Source organism: Ambystoma mexicanum, chromosome 12 (genome assembly GCF_040938575.1).
Source record: "Ambystoma mexicanum isolate Mex_15411 chromosome 12, UKY_AmexF1_1, whole genome shotgun sequence".
Lineage (NCBI taxonomy): Eukaryota > Metazoa > Chordata > Amphibia > Caudata > Ambystomatidae > Ambystoma > Ambystoma mexicanum.
The window spans coordinates 1,246,766,587-1,246,787,646 of record NC_090936.1 but is presented as its reverse complement, the minus strand read 5'-3'; positions in this window follow the sequence as shown (position 1 = coordinate 1,246,787,646).

Here is a 21,060-nt window from a genome sequence, read left to right as displayed (position 1 = left end):
TCTCTCACTCATGATGGCATGTGGGTGTATGGGAGTTGGATAGTGAATGTACGTCCCATGCATGTTCTCTAACTCATGATGGCACGTGGGTGTATGGGAGTTGGATAGTGATGGTACGACCTATGCATGTTCTCTCTCAGTCATGATGGCACGTGGGTGTATGGGAGATGGATAGTGATGGTACAACCCATGTATGTTCTCTCACTCATTATGGCACGTGGGTGTATGGGAGTTGGATAGTGATGGTACGCCCCATGCATGTTCTCTCTCACTCATGGTGGCACGTGGGTGTATGGGAGTTGGATAGTGATGGTACGTCCCATGCATGTTCTCTCACTCATGATGGCACGTGGGTGTATGGGAGTTGGATAGTGATTGTACTACCCATGCATGTTCTCTCTCAGTCATGATGGCACGTGGGTGTATGGGAGGTGGATAGTGATGGTACAACCCATGTATGTTCTCTCACTCATTATGGCACGTGGGTGTATGGGAGTTGGATAGTGATGGTACGCCCCATGCATGTTCTCTCTCACTCATGATGGCACGTGGGTGTATGGGAGTTGGATAGTGATGGTAAGTCCCATGCATGTTCTCTCTCAGTCATGATGGCACGTGGGTGTATGGGAGTTGGATAGTGATGGTACAACCCATGTATGTTCTCTCACTCATGATGGCACGTGGGTGTATGGGAGTTGGATAGTGAAGGTACGCCCCATGCATGTTCTCTCTCAGTCATGATGGCACGTGGGTGTATGGGAGTTGGTTAGTGATGGTAAGTCCCATGCATCATCTCTCTCAGTCATGATGGCACGTGGGTGTATGGGAGTTGGATAGTGATGGTACAACCCATGTATGTTCTCTCACACATGGTGGCACGTGGGTGTATGGGAGTTGGATAGTGAAGGTACGCCCCATGCATGTTCTCTCTCAGTCATGATGGCACGTGGGTGTATGGGAGTTGGATAGTGATGGTACGCCCCATGTATCTTCTCTCTCACTCATGATGGCACATGAGTGTATGGGAGTTGGATAGTGATGGTACGCCCCATGTATCTTATCTCTCACTCATGATGGCCCTTGTGTGTATGGGAGATGGATAGTGATGGTACGCCCCATGTATGTTCTTTCTCAGTCATGATGGCACCTGGGTGTATGGGAGTTGGATAGTGATGGTACGTCCCATGTATGTTCTCTCTCACTCATGATGGCACGTGGGTGTATGGGAGTTGGATAGTGATGGTACGTCCCATGCATGTTCTCTCTCAGTCATGATGACACGTGGGCGTATGGGAGTTGGATAGTGATGGTACAACCCATGTATGTTCTCTCACTCATTATGGCACGTAGGTGTGTGGGAGTTGGATAGTGATGGTATGCCCCATACATGTTCTCTCTCAATCATGGTGGCACGTGGGTCTATGGGAGTTAGATAGTGATGGTACGTCCCATGCATGTTCTCTCTCAGTTATGATGGCACGTGGGTGTATGGGAGTGGGATAGTGATGGTACGCCCATGCATGTTCTCTCTCACTCATGATGGCATGTGGGTGTATGGGAGTTGGATAGTGAATGTACGTCCCATGCATGTTCTCTAACTCATGATGGCACGTGGGTGTATGGGAGTTGGATAGTGATGGTACGACCTATGCATGTTCTCTCTCAGTCATGATGGCACGTGGGTGTATGGGAGATGGATAGTGATGGTACAACCCATGTATGTTCTCTCACTCATTATGGCACGTGGGTGTATGGGAATTGGATAGTGATGGTACGCCCCATGCATGTTCTCTCTCACTCATGGTGGCACGTGGGTGTATGGGAGTTGGATAGTGATGGTACGCCCCATGCATGTTCTCTCTCATTCATGATGGCACATGGGTGTATGGCAGTTGGATAGTGATGGTACGCCCCATGCATGTTCTCTCTCAATCATAATGGCACGTGGGTGTATGGGAGTTGGATAGTGATGCTACAACCCATGTATGTTCTCTCACTCATGATGGCACGTGGGTGTATGGGAGTTGGATAGTGATGGTACGCCCCATGCATGTTCTCTCTCATTCATGATGGCACATGGGTGTATGGCAGTTGGATAGTGATGGTATGCCCCATGCATGTTCTCTCTCAATCATGATGGCACGTGGGTGTATGGGAGTTGGATAGTGATGGTACAACCCATGTATGTTCTCTCACTCATGATGGCACGTGGGTGTATGGGAGTTGGATAGTGATGGTACAAACCATGTATGTTCTCTCACTCATGATGGCACATCGGTGTATTGGAGTTGGATAGTGATGGTAAGTCCCATGCATGTTCTCTCTCAGTCATGATGGCATGTGGGTGTATGGGAGTTGGATAGTGATGGTACGACCCATGTATGTTCTCTTACTCATGATGGCACGTGGGTGTATGGGAGTTGGACAGTGATGGTACAACCCATGTATGTTCTCTAACTCATGATGGCATGTGGGTGTATGGGAGTTGGATAGTGAAGGTACGCCCCATGCATGTTCTCTCTCAGTCATGATGGCACGTGGGTGTATGGGAGTTGGATAGTGATGGTACACCCCATGCATGTTCTCTCTCAATCATGATGGCACGTGGGTGTATGGGAGTTGGATAGTGATGGTACGCCCCATGCATGTTCTCTCTCAGTCATGATGGCACGTGGGTGTATGGGAGTTGAATAGTGAAGGTATGCCCATGCATGTTCTCTCTCATTCATGATGGCACATGGGTGTATGGCAGTTGGATAGTGATGGTATGCCCCATGCATGTTCTCTCTCAATCATGATGGCACGTGGGTGTATGGGAGTTGGATAGTGATGGTACAACCCATGTATGTTCTCTCACTCATGATGGCACGTGGGTGTATGGGAGTTGGATAGTGATGGTACAAACCATGTATGTTCTCTCACTCATGATGGCACATCGGTGTATTGGAGTTGGATAGTGATGGTAAGTCCCATGCATGTTCTCTCTCAGTCATGATGGCATGTGGGTGTATGGGAGTTGGATAGTGATGGTACGACCCATGTATGTTCTCTCACTCATGATGGCACGTGGGTGTATGGGAGTTGGACAGTGATGGTACAACCCATGTATGTTCTCTAACTCATGATGGCATGTGGGTGTATGGGAGTTGGATAGTGAAGGTACGCCCCATGCATGTTCTCTCTCAGTCATGATGGCACGTGGGTGTATGGGAGTTGGATAGTGATGGTACACCCCATGCATGTTCTCTCTCAGTCATGATGGCACGTGGGTGTATGGAAGTTGGATAGTGATGGTACGCCCCATGCATGTTCTCTCTCAGTCATGATGGCACGTGGGTGTATGGGAGTTGGATAGTGATGGTACGCCCCATGAATGTTCTCTCTCATTCATGATGGCACATGGGTGTATGGCAGTTGGATAGTGATGGTATGCCCCATGCATGTTCTCCCTCAATCATGATGGCACGTGGGTGTATGGGAGTTGGATAGTGATGGTACAACCAATGTATGTTCTCTCACTCATGATGGCACGTGGGTGTATGGGAGTTGGATAGTGATGGTACGCCCCATGCATGTTCTCTCTCATTCATGATGGCACATGGGTGTTTGGCAGTTGGATAGTGATGGTACGACCCATGTATGTTCTCTCACTCATGATGGCACGTGGGTGTATGGGAGTTGGACAGTGATGGTACAACCCATGTATGTTCTCTAACTCATGATGGCATGTGGGTGTATGGGAGTTGGATAGTGAAGGTACGCCCCATGCATGTTCTCTCTCAGTCATGATGGCACGTGGGTGTATGGGAGTTGGATAGTGATGGTACACCCCATGCATGTTCTCTCTCAGTCATGATGGCACGTGGGTGTATGGAAGTTGGATAGTGATGGTACGCCCCATGCATGTTCTCTCTCAGTCATGATGGCACGTGGGTGTATACGAGTTGGATAGTGATGGTACGCCCCATGAATGTTCTCTCTCAGTCATGATGGCACATGGGTGTATGGGAGTTGGATAGTTATGGTACGCCCCATGAATGTTCTCTCTCACTCATGATGGCAGGTGGGTGTATGGGAGTTGGATAGTGATGGTACAACCCATGTATGTTCTCTCACTCATTATGGCACGTGGGTGTATGGGAGTTGGATAGTGATGGTACGCCCCATGCATGTTCTCTCTCACTCATGGTGGCACGTGGGTGTATGGGAGTTGGATAGTGATGGTATGCCCCATGCATGTTCTCTCTCACTCATGGTGGCACGTGGGTGTATGCGAGTTGGATAGTGATGGTAAGTCCCATGCATGTTCTCTCTCAGTCATTATGGCACGGGGGTGTATGGGAGTTGGATAGTGATGGTACAACCCATGTATGTTCTCTCACTCATTATGGCACGTGGGTGTATGGGAGTTGGATAGTGATGGTACGCCCCATGCATGTTCTCTCTCACTCATGATGGCATTTGGGTGTATGGGAGTTGGATAGTGATGGTATGCCCCATGTATGTTCTCTCACGCTCATGATGGCACGTGGATGTATGGGAGTTGGATAGTGATGGTACCTCCCATGCATGTTCTCTCTCAGTAATGATGGCACGTGGGTGTATGGGAGTTGGATAGTGATGGAACGCTTCATGCATGTTCTCTATCAGTCATGATGGCACGTGGGTGTATGCGAGTTGGATAGTGATGGAACGCCTCATACATGTTCTCTCTCAGTCATGATGGCACATGTGTGTATGGGAGTTGGATAGTGATGGAATGCCTCATGCATGTTCTCTCTCAGTCATGATGGCACGCGGGTGTATGTGAGTTGGATAGTGATGGTACGCCCCATGCATGTTCTCTCTCAGTCATGATGGCACGTGGGTGTGTGGGAGTTGGATAGTGATGGTATGCCTCATGTATGTTCTCTCTCGCTCATGATGGAACGTGGGTGTATGGGAGTTGGATAGTGATGGTACGCCCCATGCGTGTTCTCTCTCACTCATGATGGCACATGGGTGTATGGGAGTTGGATAGTGATGGTACGCCCCATGTATCTTCTCTCTCACTCATGATGGCACGTGGGTGTATGGGTGTTGGATAGTGATGGTACTCCCCATGTATGTTCTCTCACTCATGATGGCATGTGGGTGTATGGGAGTTGGATAGTGATGGAACGCACCATGTATCTTCTCTCTCACTCATGATGGCACGTGGGTGTATGGGAGTTGGATATTGATGGTACGTCCCATGCATGTTCTCTCACTCATGATGGCACGTGGGTGTATGGGAGTTGGATAGTGATAGTACCCCTCTTGTGTATGTTCTCTCTCACTCATGATGGCACGTGTGTGTATGGGAGTTGGATAGTGATGGTACGGCCCATGTATGTACTCTCTCAGTCATGATGGCACGTGGGTGTATGGGAGTTGGATAGTGATGGTACCCCCCATGTATCTTCTCTCTCACTCATGATGGCCCGTGGGTGTATGGGAGTTGGATAGTGATGGTACTCCCATGTATGTTCTTTCTCAGTCACAATGGCACATGGGTGTATGGGAGTTGGATAGTGATGGTACGCCCCATGCATGTTCTCTCTCACTCATAATGGCATGTGGGTGTATGGGAGTTGGATAGTGATGGTACGACCCATGCATGTTCTCTCTCAGCCATGATGGCACATGGGTGTATGGGAGTTGGATAGTGATGGTACGTCCCATGCATGTTCTCTCTCAGTCATGATGGCACGTGGGTGTATGGGAGTTGGATAGTGATGGTACGTCCCATGTATGTTCTCTCTCACTTATGATGGCATGTGGGTGTATGGGAGTTGGATAGTGATGGAACGCCCCATGCATGTTCTCTCTCACTCATGGTGGCACGTGGGTGTATGGGAGTTGGATAGTGATGGTAAGTCCCATGCATGTTCTCTCTCAGTTATGATGGCACGGGGGTGTATGGGAGTTGGATAGTGATGGTACAACCCATGTATGTTCTCTCACTCATTATGGCACGTGGGTGTATGGGAGTTGGATAGTGATGGTACGTCCCATGCATGTTCTCTCTCACTCATGATGGCACGTGGGTGTATGGGAGTTGGATAGTGATGGTATGCCCCATGTATGTTCTCTCACGCTCATGATGGAACGTGGATGTATGGGAGTTGGATAGTGATGGTACGTCCCATGCATGTTCTCTCTCAGTCATGATGGCACGTGGGTGTATGGGAGTTGGATAGTGATGGTACGGCTCATGCATGTTCTCTCGCAGTCATGATGGCATGTGGGTGTATGATAGTTGGATAGTGATGGAACGCTTCATGCATGTTCTCTCTCAGTCATGATGGCACGTGGGTGTATGCGCGTTGGATAGTGATGGGACGCCGCATACATGTTCTCTCTCACTCATGATGGCCCGTGGGTGTATGGGAGTTGGATAGTGATGGTACTCCCATGTATGTTCTTTCTCAGTCACAATGGCACATGGGTGTATGGGAGTTGGATAGTGATGGTACGCCCCATGCATGTTCTCTCTCACTCATAATGGCATGTGGGTGTATGGGAGTTGGATAGTGATGGTACGACCCATGCATGTTCTCTCTCAGCCATGATGGCACATGGGTGTATGGGAGTTGGATAGTGATGGTACGTCCCATGCATGTTCTCTCTCAGTCATGATGGCACGTGGGTGTATGGGAGTTGGATAGTGATGGTACGTCCCATGTATGTTCTCTCTCACTTATGATGGCATGTGGGTGTATGGGAGTTGGATAGTGATGGAACGCCCCATGCATGTTCTCTCTCACTCATGGTGGCACGTGGGTGTATGGGAGTTGGATAGTGATGGTAAGTCCCATGCATGTTCTCTCTCAGTTATGATGGCACGGGGGTGTATGGGAGTTGGATAGTGATGGTACAACCCATGTATGTTCTCTCACTCATTATGGCACGTGGGTGTATGGGAGTTGGATAGTGATGGTACGTCCCATGCATGTTCTCTCTCACTCATGATGGCACGTGGGTGTATGGGAGTTGGATAGTGATGGTATGCCCCATGTATGTTCTCTCACGCTCATGATGGAACGTGGATGTATGGGAGTTGGATAGTGATGGTACGTCCCATGCATGTTCTCTCTCAGTCATGATGGCACGTGGGTGTATGGGAGTTGGATAGTGATGGTACGCCTCATGCATGTTCTCTCTCAGTCATGATGGCATGTGGGTGTATGATAGTTGGATAGTGATGGAACGCTTCATGCATGTTCTCTCTCAGTCATGATGGCACGTGGGTGTATGCGAGTTGGATAGTGATGGAACGCCGCATACATGTTCTCTCTCAGTCATGATGGCACATGTGTGTATGGGAGTTGGATAGTGATGGAACGCCTCATGCATGTTCTCTCTCAGTCATGATGGCACGCGGGTGTATGTGAGTTGGATAGTGATGGTACGCCCCATGCATGTTCTCTCTCAGTCATGATGGCACGTGGGTGTGTGGGAGTTGGATAGTGATGGTATGCCTCATGTATGTTCTCTCTCGCTCATGATGGAACGTGGGTGTATGGGAGTTGGATAGTGATGGTACGGCCCATGCGTGTTCTCTCTCACTCATGATGGCACATGGGTGTATGGGAGTTGGATAGTGATGGTACGCCTCATGCATGTTCTCTCTCAGTCATGATGGCACATGGGTGTATGGGAGTTGGATAGTGATGGTAAGTCCCATGCATGTTCTCTCTCAGTCATGATGGCACATGGGTGTATGGGAGTTGGATAGTCATGGTACGCCCATGCATGTTCTCTCTCACTCATGATGGCACGTGGGTGTATGGGAGTTGGATAGTGAAGGTACGCCCCATGCATGTTCTCTCTCAGTCATGATGGCACGTGGGTGTATGGGAGTTGGTTAGTGATGATAAGTCCCATGCATCATCTCTCTCAGTCATGATGGCACGTGGGTGTATGGGAGTTGGATAGTGATGGTACAACCCATGTATGTTCTCTCACACATGGTGGCACGTGGGTGTATGGGAGTTGGATAGTGAAGGTACACCCCATGCATGTTCTCTCTCAGTCATGATGGCACGTGGGTGTATGGGAGTTGGATAGTGATGGTACGCCCCATGTATCTTCTCTCTCACTCATGATGGCACATGAGTGTATGGGAGTTGGATAGAGAATGGTACGCCCCATGTATCTTCTCTCTCACTCATGATGGCCCTTGTGTGTATGGGAGATGGATAGTGATGGTACGCCCCATGTATGTTCTTTCTCAGTCATGATGGCACCTGGGTGTATGGGAGTTGGATAGTGATGGTACGTCCCATGTATGTTCTCTCTCACTCATGATGGCATGTGGGTGTATGGGAGTTGGATAGTGATGGTACGACCCATGCATGTTCTCTCTCAGCCATGATGGCTCATGGGTGTATGGGAGTTGGATAGTGATGGTACGCCCCATGCATGTTCTCTTCCAGTCATGATGGCACGTGGGTGTATGGGAGTTGGATAGTGATGGTACGACCCATGTATGTTCTCTCTCACTCATGATGGCACGTGGGTGTATGGGAGTTGGATAGTGATGGTACGACCCATGTATGTTCTCACTCACTCATGATGACATGTGGGTGTATGGGAGTTGGATAGTGATGGTACGACCCATGCATGTTCTCTCTCAGTCATGATGGCACGTGGGTGTATGGGAGTTGGATATTGATGGTACAACCCATGCATGTTCTCTCTCAGGCATGATGGCACGTGGGTGTATGGGAGTTGGATAGTGATGGTACAACTCATGTATGTTCTCTCACTCATGATGGCACGTGGGTGTATGGGAGTTGGATAGTGATGGTACGCCCCTTGTGTATGTTCTCTCTCACTCATGATGGCACGTGGGTGTATGGGAGTTGGATAGTGAAGGTACGCCCCATGCATGTTCTCTCTCAGTCATGATGGCACGTGGGTGTATGGGAGTTGAATAGTGAAGGTATGCCCATGCATGTTCTCTCTCATTCATGATGGCACATGGGTGTATGGCAGTTGGATAGTGATGGTATGCCCCAAGCATGTTCTCTCTCAATCATGATGGCACGTGGGTGTATGGGAGTTGGATAGTGATGGTACAACCCATGTATGTTCTATCACTCATGCTGGCACGTGGGTGTATGGGAGTTGGATAGTGATGGTACAAACCATGTATGTTCTCTCACTCATGATGGCACATCGGTGTATTGGAGTTGAATAGTGATGGTAAGTCCCATGCATGTTCTCTCTCAGTCATGATGGCATGTGGGTGTATGGGAGTTGGATAGTGATGGTACGACCCATGTATGTTCTCTCACTCATGATGGCACGTGGGTGTATGGGAGTTGGATAGTGAAGGTACTCCCCATGCATGTTCTCTCTCAGTCATGATGGCACGTGGGTGTATGGGAGTTGGATAGTGATGGTAAACCCCATGCATGTTCTCTCTCAGTCATGATGGCACGTGGGTGTATGGAAGTTGGATAGTGATGGTACGCCCCATGCATGTTCTCTCTCAGTCATGATGGCACGTGGGTGTATGGGAGTTGGATAGTGATGGTACGTCCCATGAATGTTCTCTCTCAGTCATGATGGCACATGGGTGTATGGGAGTTGGATAGTTATGGTACGCCCCATGCATGTTCTCTCTCACTCATGATGGCAGGTGGGTGTATGGGAGTTGGATAGTGATGGTACAACCCATGTATGTTCTCTCTCAGTCATGATGGCACGTGGGTGTATGGGAGTTGAATAGTGAAGGTATGCCCATGCATGTTCTCTCTCATTCATGATGGCACATGGGTGTATGGCAGTTGGATAGTGATGGTATGCTCCATGCATGTTCTCTCTCAATCATGATTGCACGTGGGTGTATGGGAGTTGGATAGTGATGGTACAACCCATGTATGTTCTCTCACTCATGATGGCACGTGGGTGTATGGGAGTTGGATAGTGATGGTACAAACCATGTATGTTCTCTCACTCATGATGGCACATCGGTGTATTGGAGTTGGATAGTGATGGTAAGTCCCATGCATGTTCTCTCTCAGTCATGATGGCATGTGGGTGTATGGGAGTTGGATAGTGATGGTACGACCCATGTATGTTCTCTCACTCATGATGGCACGTGGGTGTATGGGAGTTGGACAGTGATGGTACAACCCATGTATGTTCTCTAACTCATGAGGGCATGTGGGTTTATGGGAGTTGGATAGTGAAGGTACGCCCCATGCATGTTCTCTCTCAGTCATGATGGCACGTGGGTGTATGGGAGTTGGATAGTGATGGTACAACCCATGCATGTTCTCTCTCAGTCATGATGGCACGTGGGTGTATGGAAGTTGGATAGTGATGGTACGCCCCATGCATGTTCTCTCTCAGTCATGATGGCACGTGGGTGTATGGGAGTTGGATAGTGATGGTACGCCCCATGAATGTTCTCTCTCAGTCATGATGGCACATGGGTGTATGGGAGTTGGATAGTTATGGTACGCCCCATGCATGCTCTCTCTCACTCATGATGGAACGTGGGTGTATGGGAGTTGGATAGTGAAGGTACGCCCCATGCATGTTCTCTCTCAGTCATGATGGCACGTGGGTGTATGGGAGTTGAATAGTGAAGGTATGCCCATGCATGTTCTCTCTCATTAATGATGGCACATGGGTGTATGGCAGTTGGATAGTGATGGTATGCCCCATGCATGTTCTCTCTCAATCATGATGGCACGTGGGTGTATGGGAGTTGGATAGTGATGGTACAACCCATGTATGTTCTCTCACTCATGATGGCACGTGGGTGTATGGGAGTTGGATAGTGATGGTACAAACCATGTATGTTCTCTCACTCATGATGGCACATCGGTGTATTGGAGTTGGATAGTGATGGTAAGTCCCATGCATGTTCTCTCTCAGTCATGATGGCATGTGGGTGTATGGGAGTTGGATAGTGATGGTACGACCCATGTATGTTCTCTCACTCATGATGGCACGTGGGTGTATGGGAGTTGGACAGTGATGGTACAACCCATGTATGTTCTCTAACTCATGATGGCATGTGGGTGTATGGGAGTTGGATAGTGAAGGTACGCCCCATGCATGTTCTCTCTCAGTCATGATGGCACGTGGGTGTATCGGAGTTGGATAGTGATGGTACACCCCATGCATGTTCTCTCTCAGTCATGATGGCACGTGGGTGTATGGAAGTTGGATAGTGATGGTACGCCCCATGCATGTTCTCTCTCAGTCATGATGGCACGTGGGTGTATGGGAGTTGGATAGTGATGGTACGCCCCATGAATGTTCTCTCTCAGTCATGATGGCACATGGGTGTATGGGAGTTGGATAGTTATGGTACGCCCCATGCATGTTCTCTCTCACTCATGATGGCAGGTGGGTGTATGGGAGTTGGATAGTGATGGTACAACCCATGTATGTTCTCTCACTCATTATGGCACGTGGGTGTATGGGAGTTGGATAGTGATGGTACGCCCCATGCATGTTCTCTCTCACTCATGGTGGCACGTGGGTGTATGGGAGTTGGATAGTGATGGTATGCCCCATGCATGTTCTCTCTCACTCATGGTGGCACGTGGGTGTATGCGAGTTGGATAGTGATGGTAAGTCCCATGCATGTTCTCTCTCAGTCATTATGGCACGGGGGTGTATGGGAGTTGGATAGTGATGGTACAACCCATGTATGTTCTCTCACTCATTATGGCACGTGGGTGTATGGGAGTTGGATAGTGATGGTACGCCCCATGCATGTTCTCTCTCACTCATGATGGCATTTGGGTGTATGGGAGTTGGATATTGATGGTATGCCCCATGTATGTTCTCTCACGCTCATGATGGCACGTGGATGTATGGGAGTTGGATAGTGATGGTACGTCCCATGCATGTTCTCTCTCAGTCATGATGGCACGTGGGTGTATGGGAGTTGGATAGTGATGGTACGCCTCATGCATGTTCTCTCTCACTCATGATGGCACGTGGGTGTATGGGTGTTGGGTAGTGATGGAACGCTTCATGCATGTTCTCTCTCAGTCATGATGGCACGTGGGTGTATGCGAGTTGGATAGTGATGGAACGCCTCATACATGTTCTCTCTCAGTCATGATGGCACATGTGTGTATGGGAGTTGGATAGTGATGGAACGCCTCATGCATGTTCTCTCTCAGTCATGATGGCACGCGGGTGTATGTGAGTTGGATAGTGATGGTACGCCCCATGCATGTTCTCTCTCAGTCATGATGGCACGTGGGTGTGTGGGAGTTGGATAGTGCTGGTATGCCTCATGTATGTTCTCTCTCGCTCATGATGGAACGTGGGTGTATGGGAGTTGGACAGTGATGGTACGCCCCATGCGTGTTCTCTCTCACTCATGATGGCACATGGGTGTATGGGAGTTGGATAGTGATGGTACGCCCCATGTATCTTCTCTCTCACTCATGATGGCACGTGGGTGTATGGGTGTTGGATAGTGATGGTACTCCCCATGTATGTTCTCTCACTCATGATGGCATGTGGGTGTATGGGAGTTGGATAGTGATAGTACCCCTCTTGTGTATGTTCTCTCTCACTCATGATGGCACGTGTGTGTATGGGAGTTGGATAGTGATGGTACGGCCCATGTATGTACTCTCTCAGTCATGATGGCACGTGGGTGTATGGGAGTTGGATAGTGATGGTACCCCCCATGTATCTTCTCTCTCACTCATGATGGCCCGTGGGTGTATGGGAGTTGGATAGTGATGGTACGCCCCATGTATGTTCTTTCTCAGTCACGATGGCACATGGGTGTATGGGAGTTGGATAGTGATGGTACGCCCCATGCATGTTCTCTCTCACTCATGATGGCATGTGGGTGTATGGGAGTTGGATAGTGATGGTACGACCCATGCATGTTCTCTCTCAGCCATGATGGCACATGGGTGTATGGGAGTTGGATAGTGATGGTACGTCCCATGCATGTTCTCTCTCAGTCATGATGGCACGTGGGTGTATGGGAGTTGGATAGTCATGGTACGCCCATGCATGTTCTCTCTCACTCATGATGGCACGTGGGTGTATGGGAGTTGGATAGTGATGGTACAAACCATGTATGTTCTCTCACTCATGATGGCACATCGGTGTATTGGAGTTGGATAGTGATGGTATGTCCCATGCATGTTCTCTCTCAGTCATGATGGCATGTGGGTGTATGGGAGTTGGATAGTGATGGTACGACCCATGCATGTTCTCTCTCAGTCATGATGGCATGTGGGTGTATGGGAGTTGGATAGTGATGGTACGACCCATGTATGTTCTCTCACTCATGATGGCACGTGGGTGTATGGGAGTTGGACAGTGATGGTACGCCCCATGCATGTTCCTTCTCAGTCATGATTGCACGTGGGTGTATGGGAGTTGGCTAGTGATGGTACAACCCATGTATGTTCTCTCACTCATTATGGCACGTGGGTGTATGGGAGTTGGATAGTGATGGTACGCCCCATGCATGTTCCTTCTCAGTCATGATTGCACGTGGGTGTATGGGAGTTGGCTAGTGATGGTACAACCCATGTATGTTCTCTCACTCATTATGGCACGTGGGTGTATGGGAGTTGGATAGTGATGGTACGCCCCATGCATGTTCTCTCTCACTCATGGTGGCACGTGGGTGTATGGGAGTTGGATAGTGATGGTACGTCCCATGCATGTTCTCTCTCAGTCATGATGGCACGTGGGTGTATGGGAGTTGGATAGTGATGGTACAACCCATGTATGTTCTCTCACTCATTATGGCACGTAGGTGTGTGGGAGTTGGATAGTGATGGTATGCCCCATGCATGTTCTCTCTCACTCATGGTGGCACGTGGGTGTATGGGAGTTAGATAGTGATGGTACGTCCCATGCATGTTCTCTCTCAGTTATGATGGCACGTGGGTGTATGGGAGTGGGATAGTGATGGTACGCCCATGCATGTTCTCTCTCACTCATGATGGCATGTGGGTGTATGGGAGTTGGATAGTGAATGTACGTCCCATGCATGTTCTCTAACTCATGATGGCACGTGGGTGTATGGGAGTTGGATAGTGATGGTACGACCTATGCATGTTCTCTCTCAGTCATGATGGCACGTGGGTGTATGGGAGATGGATAGTGATGGTACAACCCATGTATGTTCTCTCACTCATTATGGCACGTGGGTGTATGGGAGTTGGATAGTGATGGTACGCCCCATGCATGTTCTCTCTCACTCATGGTGGCACGTGGGTGTATGGGAGTTGGATAGTGATGGTACGTCCCATGCATGTTCTCTCACTCATGATGGCACGTGGGTGTATGGGAGTTGGATAGTGATTGTACTACCCATGCATGTTCTCTCTCAGTCATGATGGCACGTGGGTGTATGGGAGTTGGATAGTGATGGTACAACCCATGTATGTTCTCTCACTCATTATGGCACGTGGGTGTATGGGAGTTGGATAGTGATGGTACGCCCCATGCATGTTCTCTCTCACTCATGATGGCACGTGGGTGTATGGGAGTTGGATAGTGATGGTAAGTCCCATGCATGTTCTCTCTCAGTCATGATGGCACGTGGGTGTATGGGAGTTGGATAGTGATGGTACAACCCATGTATGTTCTCTCACTCATGATGGCACGTGGGTGTATGGGAGTTGGATAGTGAAGGTACGCCCCATGCATGTTCTCTCTCAGTCATGATGGCACGTGGGTGTATGGGAGTTGGTTAGTGATGGTAAGTCCCATGCATCATCTCTCTCAGTCATGATGGCACGTGGGTGTATGGGAGTTGGATAGTGATGGTACAACCCATGTATGTTCTCTCACACATGGTGGCACGTGGGTGTATGGGAGTTGGATAGTGAAGGTACCCCCCATGCATGTTCTCTCTCAGTCATGATGGCACGTGGGTGTATGGGAGTTGGATAATGATGGTACGCCCCATGTATCTTCTCTCTCACTCATGATGGCACATGAGTGTATGGGAGTTGGATAGTGATGGTACGCCCCATGTATCTTCTCTCTCACTCATGATGGCGCTTGTGTGTATGGGAGATGGATAGTGATGGTACACCCCATGTATGTTCTTTCTCAGTCATGATGGCACCTGGGTGTATGGGAGTTGGATAGTGATGGTACGCCCCATGTATGTTCTCTCTCACTCATGATGGCATGTGGGTGTATGGGAGTTGGATAGTGATTTTACGACCCATGCATGTTCTCTCTCAGCCATGATGGCTCATGGGTGTATGGGAGTTGGATAGTGATGGTACGCCCCATGCATGTTCTCTCTCAGTCATGATGGCACGTGGGTGTATGGGAGTTGGATAGTGATGGTACAACCCATGTATGTTCTCTCACTCATGATGGCACATGGGTGTATGGGAGTTGGATAGTGATGGTACGCCCCTTGTGTATGTTCTCTCTCACTCATGATGGCACGTGGGTGTATGGGAGTTGGATAGTGAAGGTACGCCCCCTGCATGTTCTCTCTCAGTCATGATGGCACGTGGGTGTATGGGAGTTGAATAGTGAAGGTACGCCCATGCATGTTCTCTCTCATTCATGATGGCACATGGGTGTATGGCAGTTGGATAGTGATGGTATGCCCCATGCATATTCTCTCTCAGTCATGATGGCACGTGGGTGTATGGGAGTTGGATAGTGATGGTACAACCCATGTATGTTCTCTCACTCATGATGGCACGTGGATGTATGGGAGTTGGATAGTGATGGTACAACCCATGTCTGTTCTTTCACTCATGATGGCACGTGGGTGTATTGGAGTTGGATAGTGATGTTAAGTCCCATGCATGTTCTCTCTCAGACATGATGGAACGTGGGTGTATGGGAGTTGGATAGTGATGGTACGACCCATGTATGTTCTCTCACTCATGATGGCACGTGGGTGTATGGGAGTTGGATAGTGATGGTACAACCCATGTATGTTCTCTAACTCATGATGGCATGTGGGTGTATGGGAGTTGGATAGTGAAGGTACGTCCCATGCATGTTCTCTCTCAGTCATGATGGCAAGTGGGTGTATGCGAGTTGGATAGTGATGGTATGCCCCATGCATGTTCTCTCTCAGTCATGATGGCACGTGGGTGTATGGAAGTTGGATAGTGATGGTATGCCCCATGCATGTTCTCTCTCAGTCATGATGGCACGTGGGTGTATACGAGTTTGATACTGATGGTACGACCCATGAATGTTCTCTCTCAGTCATGATGGCACATGGGTGTATGGGAGTTGGATAGTTATGGTACGCCCATGCATGTTCTCTCTCACTCATGATGGCACGTGGGTGTATGGGAGTTGGATAGTGATGGTACGCCCCATGCATGTTCCTTCTCAGTCATGATTGCACGTGGGTGTATGGGAGTTGGCTAGTGATGGTACAACCCATGTATGTTCTCTCACTCATTATGGCACGTGGGTGTATGGGAGTTGGATAGTGATGGTACGCCCCATACATGTTCTCTCTCACTCATGGTGGCACGTGGGTGTATGGGAGTTGGATAGTGATGGTACGTCCCATGCATGTTCTCTCTCAGTCATGATGACACGTGGGCGTATGGGAGTTGGATAGTGATGGTACAGCCCATGTATGTTCTCTCACTCATTATGGCACGTAGGTGTGTGGGAGTTGGATAGTGATGGTATGCCCCATGCATGTTCTCTCTCACTCATGGTGGCACGTGGGTGTATGGGAGTTAGATAGTGATGGTACGTCCCATGCATGTTCTCTCTCAGTTATGATGGCACGTGGGTGTATGGGAGTGGGATAGTGATGGTACGCCCATGCATGTTCTCTCTCACTCATGATGGCATGTGGGTGTATGGGAGTTGGATAGTGAATGTACGTCCCATGCATGTTCTCTAACTCATGATGGCACGTGGGTGTATGGGAGTTGGATAGTGATGGTACGACCTATGCATGTTCTCTCTCAGTCATGATGGCACGTGGGTGTATGGGAGATGGATAGTGATGGTACAACCCATGTATGTTCTCTCACTCATTATGGCACGTGGGTGTATGGGAGTTGGATAGTGATGGTACGCCCCATGCATGTTCTCTCTCACTCATGGTGGCACGTGGGTGTATGGGAGTTGGATAGTGATGGTACGTCCCATGCATGTTCTCTCACTCATGATGGCACGTGGGTGTATGGGAGTTGGATAGTGATTGTACTACCCATGCATGTTCTCTCTCAGTCATGATGGCACGTGGGTGTATGGGAGGTGGATAGTGATGGTACAACCCATGTATGTTCTCTCACTCATTATGGCACGTGGGTGTATGGGAGTTGGATAGTGATGGTACGCCCCATGCATGTTCTCTCTCACTCATGATGGCACGTGGGTGTATGGCAGTTGGATAGTGATGGTAAGTCCCATGCATGTTCTCTCTCAGTCATGATGGCACGTGGGTGTATGGGAGTTGGATAGTGATGGTACAACCCATGTATGTTCTCTCACTCATGATGGCACGTGGGTGTATGGGAGTTGGATAGTGAAGGTACGCCCCATGCATGTTCTCTCTCAGTCATGATGGCACGTGGGTGTATGGGAGTTGGTTAGTGATGGTAAGTCCCATGCATCATCTCTCTCAGTCATGATGGCACGTGGGTGTATGGGAGTTGGATAGTGATGGTACAACCCATGTATGTTCTCTCACACATGGTGGCACGTGGGTGTATGGGAGTTGGATAGTGAAGGTACGCCCCATGCATGTTCTCTCTCAGTCATGATGGCACGTGGGTGTATGGGAGTTGGATAGTGATGGTACGCCCCATGTATCTTCTCTCTCACTCATGATGGCACATGAGTGTATGGGAGTTGGATAGTGATGGTACGCCCCATGTATCTTATCTCTCACTCATGATGGCCCTTGTGTGTATGGGAGATGGATAGTGATGGTACGCCCCATGTATGTTCTTTCTCAGTCATGATGGCACCTGGGTGTATGGGAGTTGGATAGTGATGGTACGTCCCATGTATGTTCTCTCTCACTCATGATGGCACGTGGGTGTATGGGAGTTGGATAGTGATGGTACGTCCCATGCATGTTCTCTCTCAGTCATGATGACACGTGGGCGTATGGGAGTTGGATAGTGATGGTACAACCCATGTATGTTCTCTCACTCATTATGGCACGTAGGTGTGTGGGAGTTGGATAGTGATGGTATGCCCCATGCATGTTCTCTCTCAATCATGGTGGCACGTGGGTGTATGGGAGTTAGATAGTGATGGTACGTCCCATGCATGTTCTCTCTCAGTTATGATGGCACGTGGGTGTATGGGAGTGGGATAGTGATGGTACGCCCATGCATGTTCTCTCTCACTCATGATGGCATGTGGGTGTATGGGAGTTGGATAGTGAATGTACGTCCCATGCATGTTCTCTAACTCATGATGGCACGTGGGTGTATGGGAGTTGGATAGTGATGGTACGACCTATGCATGTTCTCTCTCAGTCATGATGGCACGTGGGTGTATGGGAGATGGATAGTGATGGTACAACCCATGTATGTTCTCTCACTCATTATGGCACGTGGGTGTATGGGAATTGGATAGTGATGGTACGCCCCATGCATGTTCTCTCTCACTCATGGTGGCACGTGGGTGTATGGGAGTTGGATAGTGATGGTACGCCCCATGCATGTTCTCTCTCATTCATGATGGCACATGGGTGTATGGCAGTTGGATAGTGATGGTACGCCCCATGCATGTTCTCTCTCAATCATAATGGCACGTGGGTGTATGGGAGTTGGATAGTGATGCTACAACCCATGTATGTTCTCTCACTCATGATGGCACGTGGGTGTATGGGAGTTGGATAGTGATGGTACGCCCCATGCATGTTCTCTCTCATTCATGATGGCACATGGGTGTATGGCAGTTGGATAGTGATGGTATGCCCCATGCATGTTCTCTCTCAATCATGATGGCACGTGGGTGTATGGGAGTTGGATAGTGATGGTACAACCCATGTATGTTCTCTCACTCATGATGGCACGTGGGTGTATGGGAGTTGGATAGTGATGGTACAAACCATGTATGTTCTCTCACTCATGATGGCACATCGGTGTATTGGAGTTGGATAGTGATGGTAAGTCCCATGCATGTTCTCTCTCAGTCATGATGGCATGTGGGTGTATGGGAGTTGGATAGTGATGGTACGACCCATGTATGTTCTCTTACTCATGATGGCACGTGGGTGTATGGGAGTTGGACAGTGATGGTACAACCCATGTATGTTCTCTAACTCATGATGGCATGTGGGTGTATGGGAGTTGGATAGTGAAGGTACGCCCCATGCATGTTCTCTCTCAGTCATGATGGCACGTGGGTGTATGGGAGTTGGATAGTGATGGTACACCCCATGCATGTTCTCTCTCAATCATGATGGCACGTGGGTGTATGGGAGTTGGATAGTGATGGTACGCCCCATGCATGTTCTCTCTCAGTCATGATGGCACGTGGGTGTATGGGAGTTGAATAGTGAAGGTATGCCCATGCATGTTCTCTCTCATTCATGATGGCACATGGGTGTATGGCAGTTGGATAGTGATGGTATGCCCCATGCATGTTCTCTCTCAATCATGATGGCACGTGGGTGTATGGGAGTTGGATAGTGATGATACAACCCATGTATGTTCTCTCACTCATGATGGCACGTGGGTGTATGGGAGTTGGATAGTGATGGTACAAACCATGTATGTTCTCTCACTCATGATGGCACATCGGTGTATTGGAGTTGGATAGTGATGGTAAGTCCCATGCATGTTCTCTCTCAGTCATGATGGCATGTGGGTGTATGGGAGTTGGATAGTGATGGTACGACCCATGTATGTTCTCTCACTCATGATGGCACGTGGGTGTATGGGAGTTGGACAGTGATGGTACAACCCATGTATGTTCTCTAACTCATGATGGCATGTGGGTGTATGGGAGTTGGATAGTGAAGGTACGCCCCATGCATGTTCTCTCTCAGTCATGATGGCACGTGGGTGTATGGGAGTTGGATAGTGATGGTACACCCCATGCATGTTCTCTCTCAGTCATGATGGCACGTGGGTGTATGGAAGTTGGATAGTGATGGTACGCCCCATGCATGTTCTCTCTCAGTCATGATGGCACGTGGGTGTATGGGAGTTGGATAGTGATGGTACGCCCCATGAATGTTCTCTCTCATTCATGATGGCACATGGGTGTATGGCAGTTGGATAGTGATGGTATGCCCCATGCATGTTCTCTCTCAATCATGATGGCACGTGGGTGTATGGGAGTTGGATAGTGATGGTACAACCCATGTATGTTCTCTCACTCATGATGGCACGTGGGTGTATGGGAGTTGGATAGTGATGGTACGCCCCATGCATGTTCTCTCTCATTCATGATGGCACATGGGTGTATGGCAGTTGGATAGTGATGGTACGACCCATGTATGTTCTCTCACTCATGATGGCACGTGGGTGTATGGGAGTTGGACAGTGATGGTACAACCCATGTATGTTCTCTAACTCATGATGGCATGTGGGTGTATGGGAGTTGGATAGTGAAGGTACGCCCCATGCATGTTCTCTCTCAGTCATGATGGCACGTGGGTGTATGGGAGTTGGATAGTGATGGTACACCCCATGCATGTTCTCTCTCAGTCATGATGGCACGTGGGTGTATGGAAGTTGGATAGTGATGGTACGCCCCATGCATGTTCTCTCTCAGTCATGATGGCACGTGGGTGTATACGAGTTGGATAGTGATGGTACGCCCCATGAATGTTCTCTCTCAGTCATGATGGCACATGGGTGTATGGGAGTTGGATAGTTATGGTACGCCCCATGAATGTTCTCTCTCACTCATGATGGCAGGTGGGTGTATGGGAGTTGGATAGTGATGGTACAACCCATGTATGTTCTCTCACTCATTATGGCACGTGGGTGTATGGGAGTTGGATAGTGATGGTACGTCCCATGCATGTTCTCTCTCACTCATGATGGCACGTGGGTGTATGGGAGTTGGATAGTGATGGTATGCCCCATG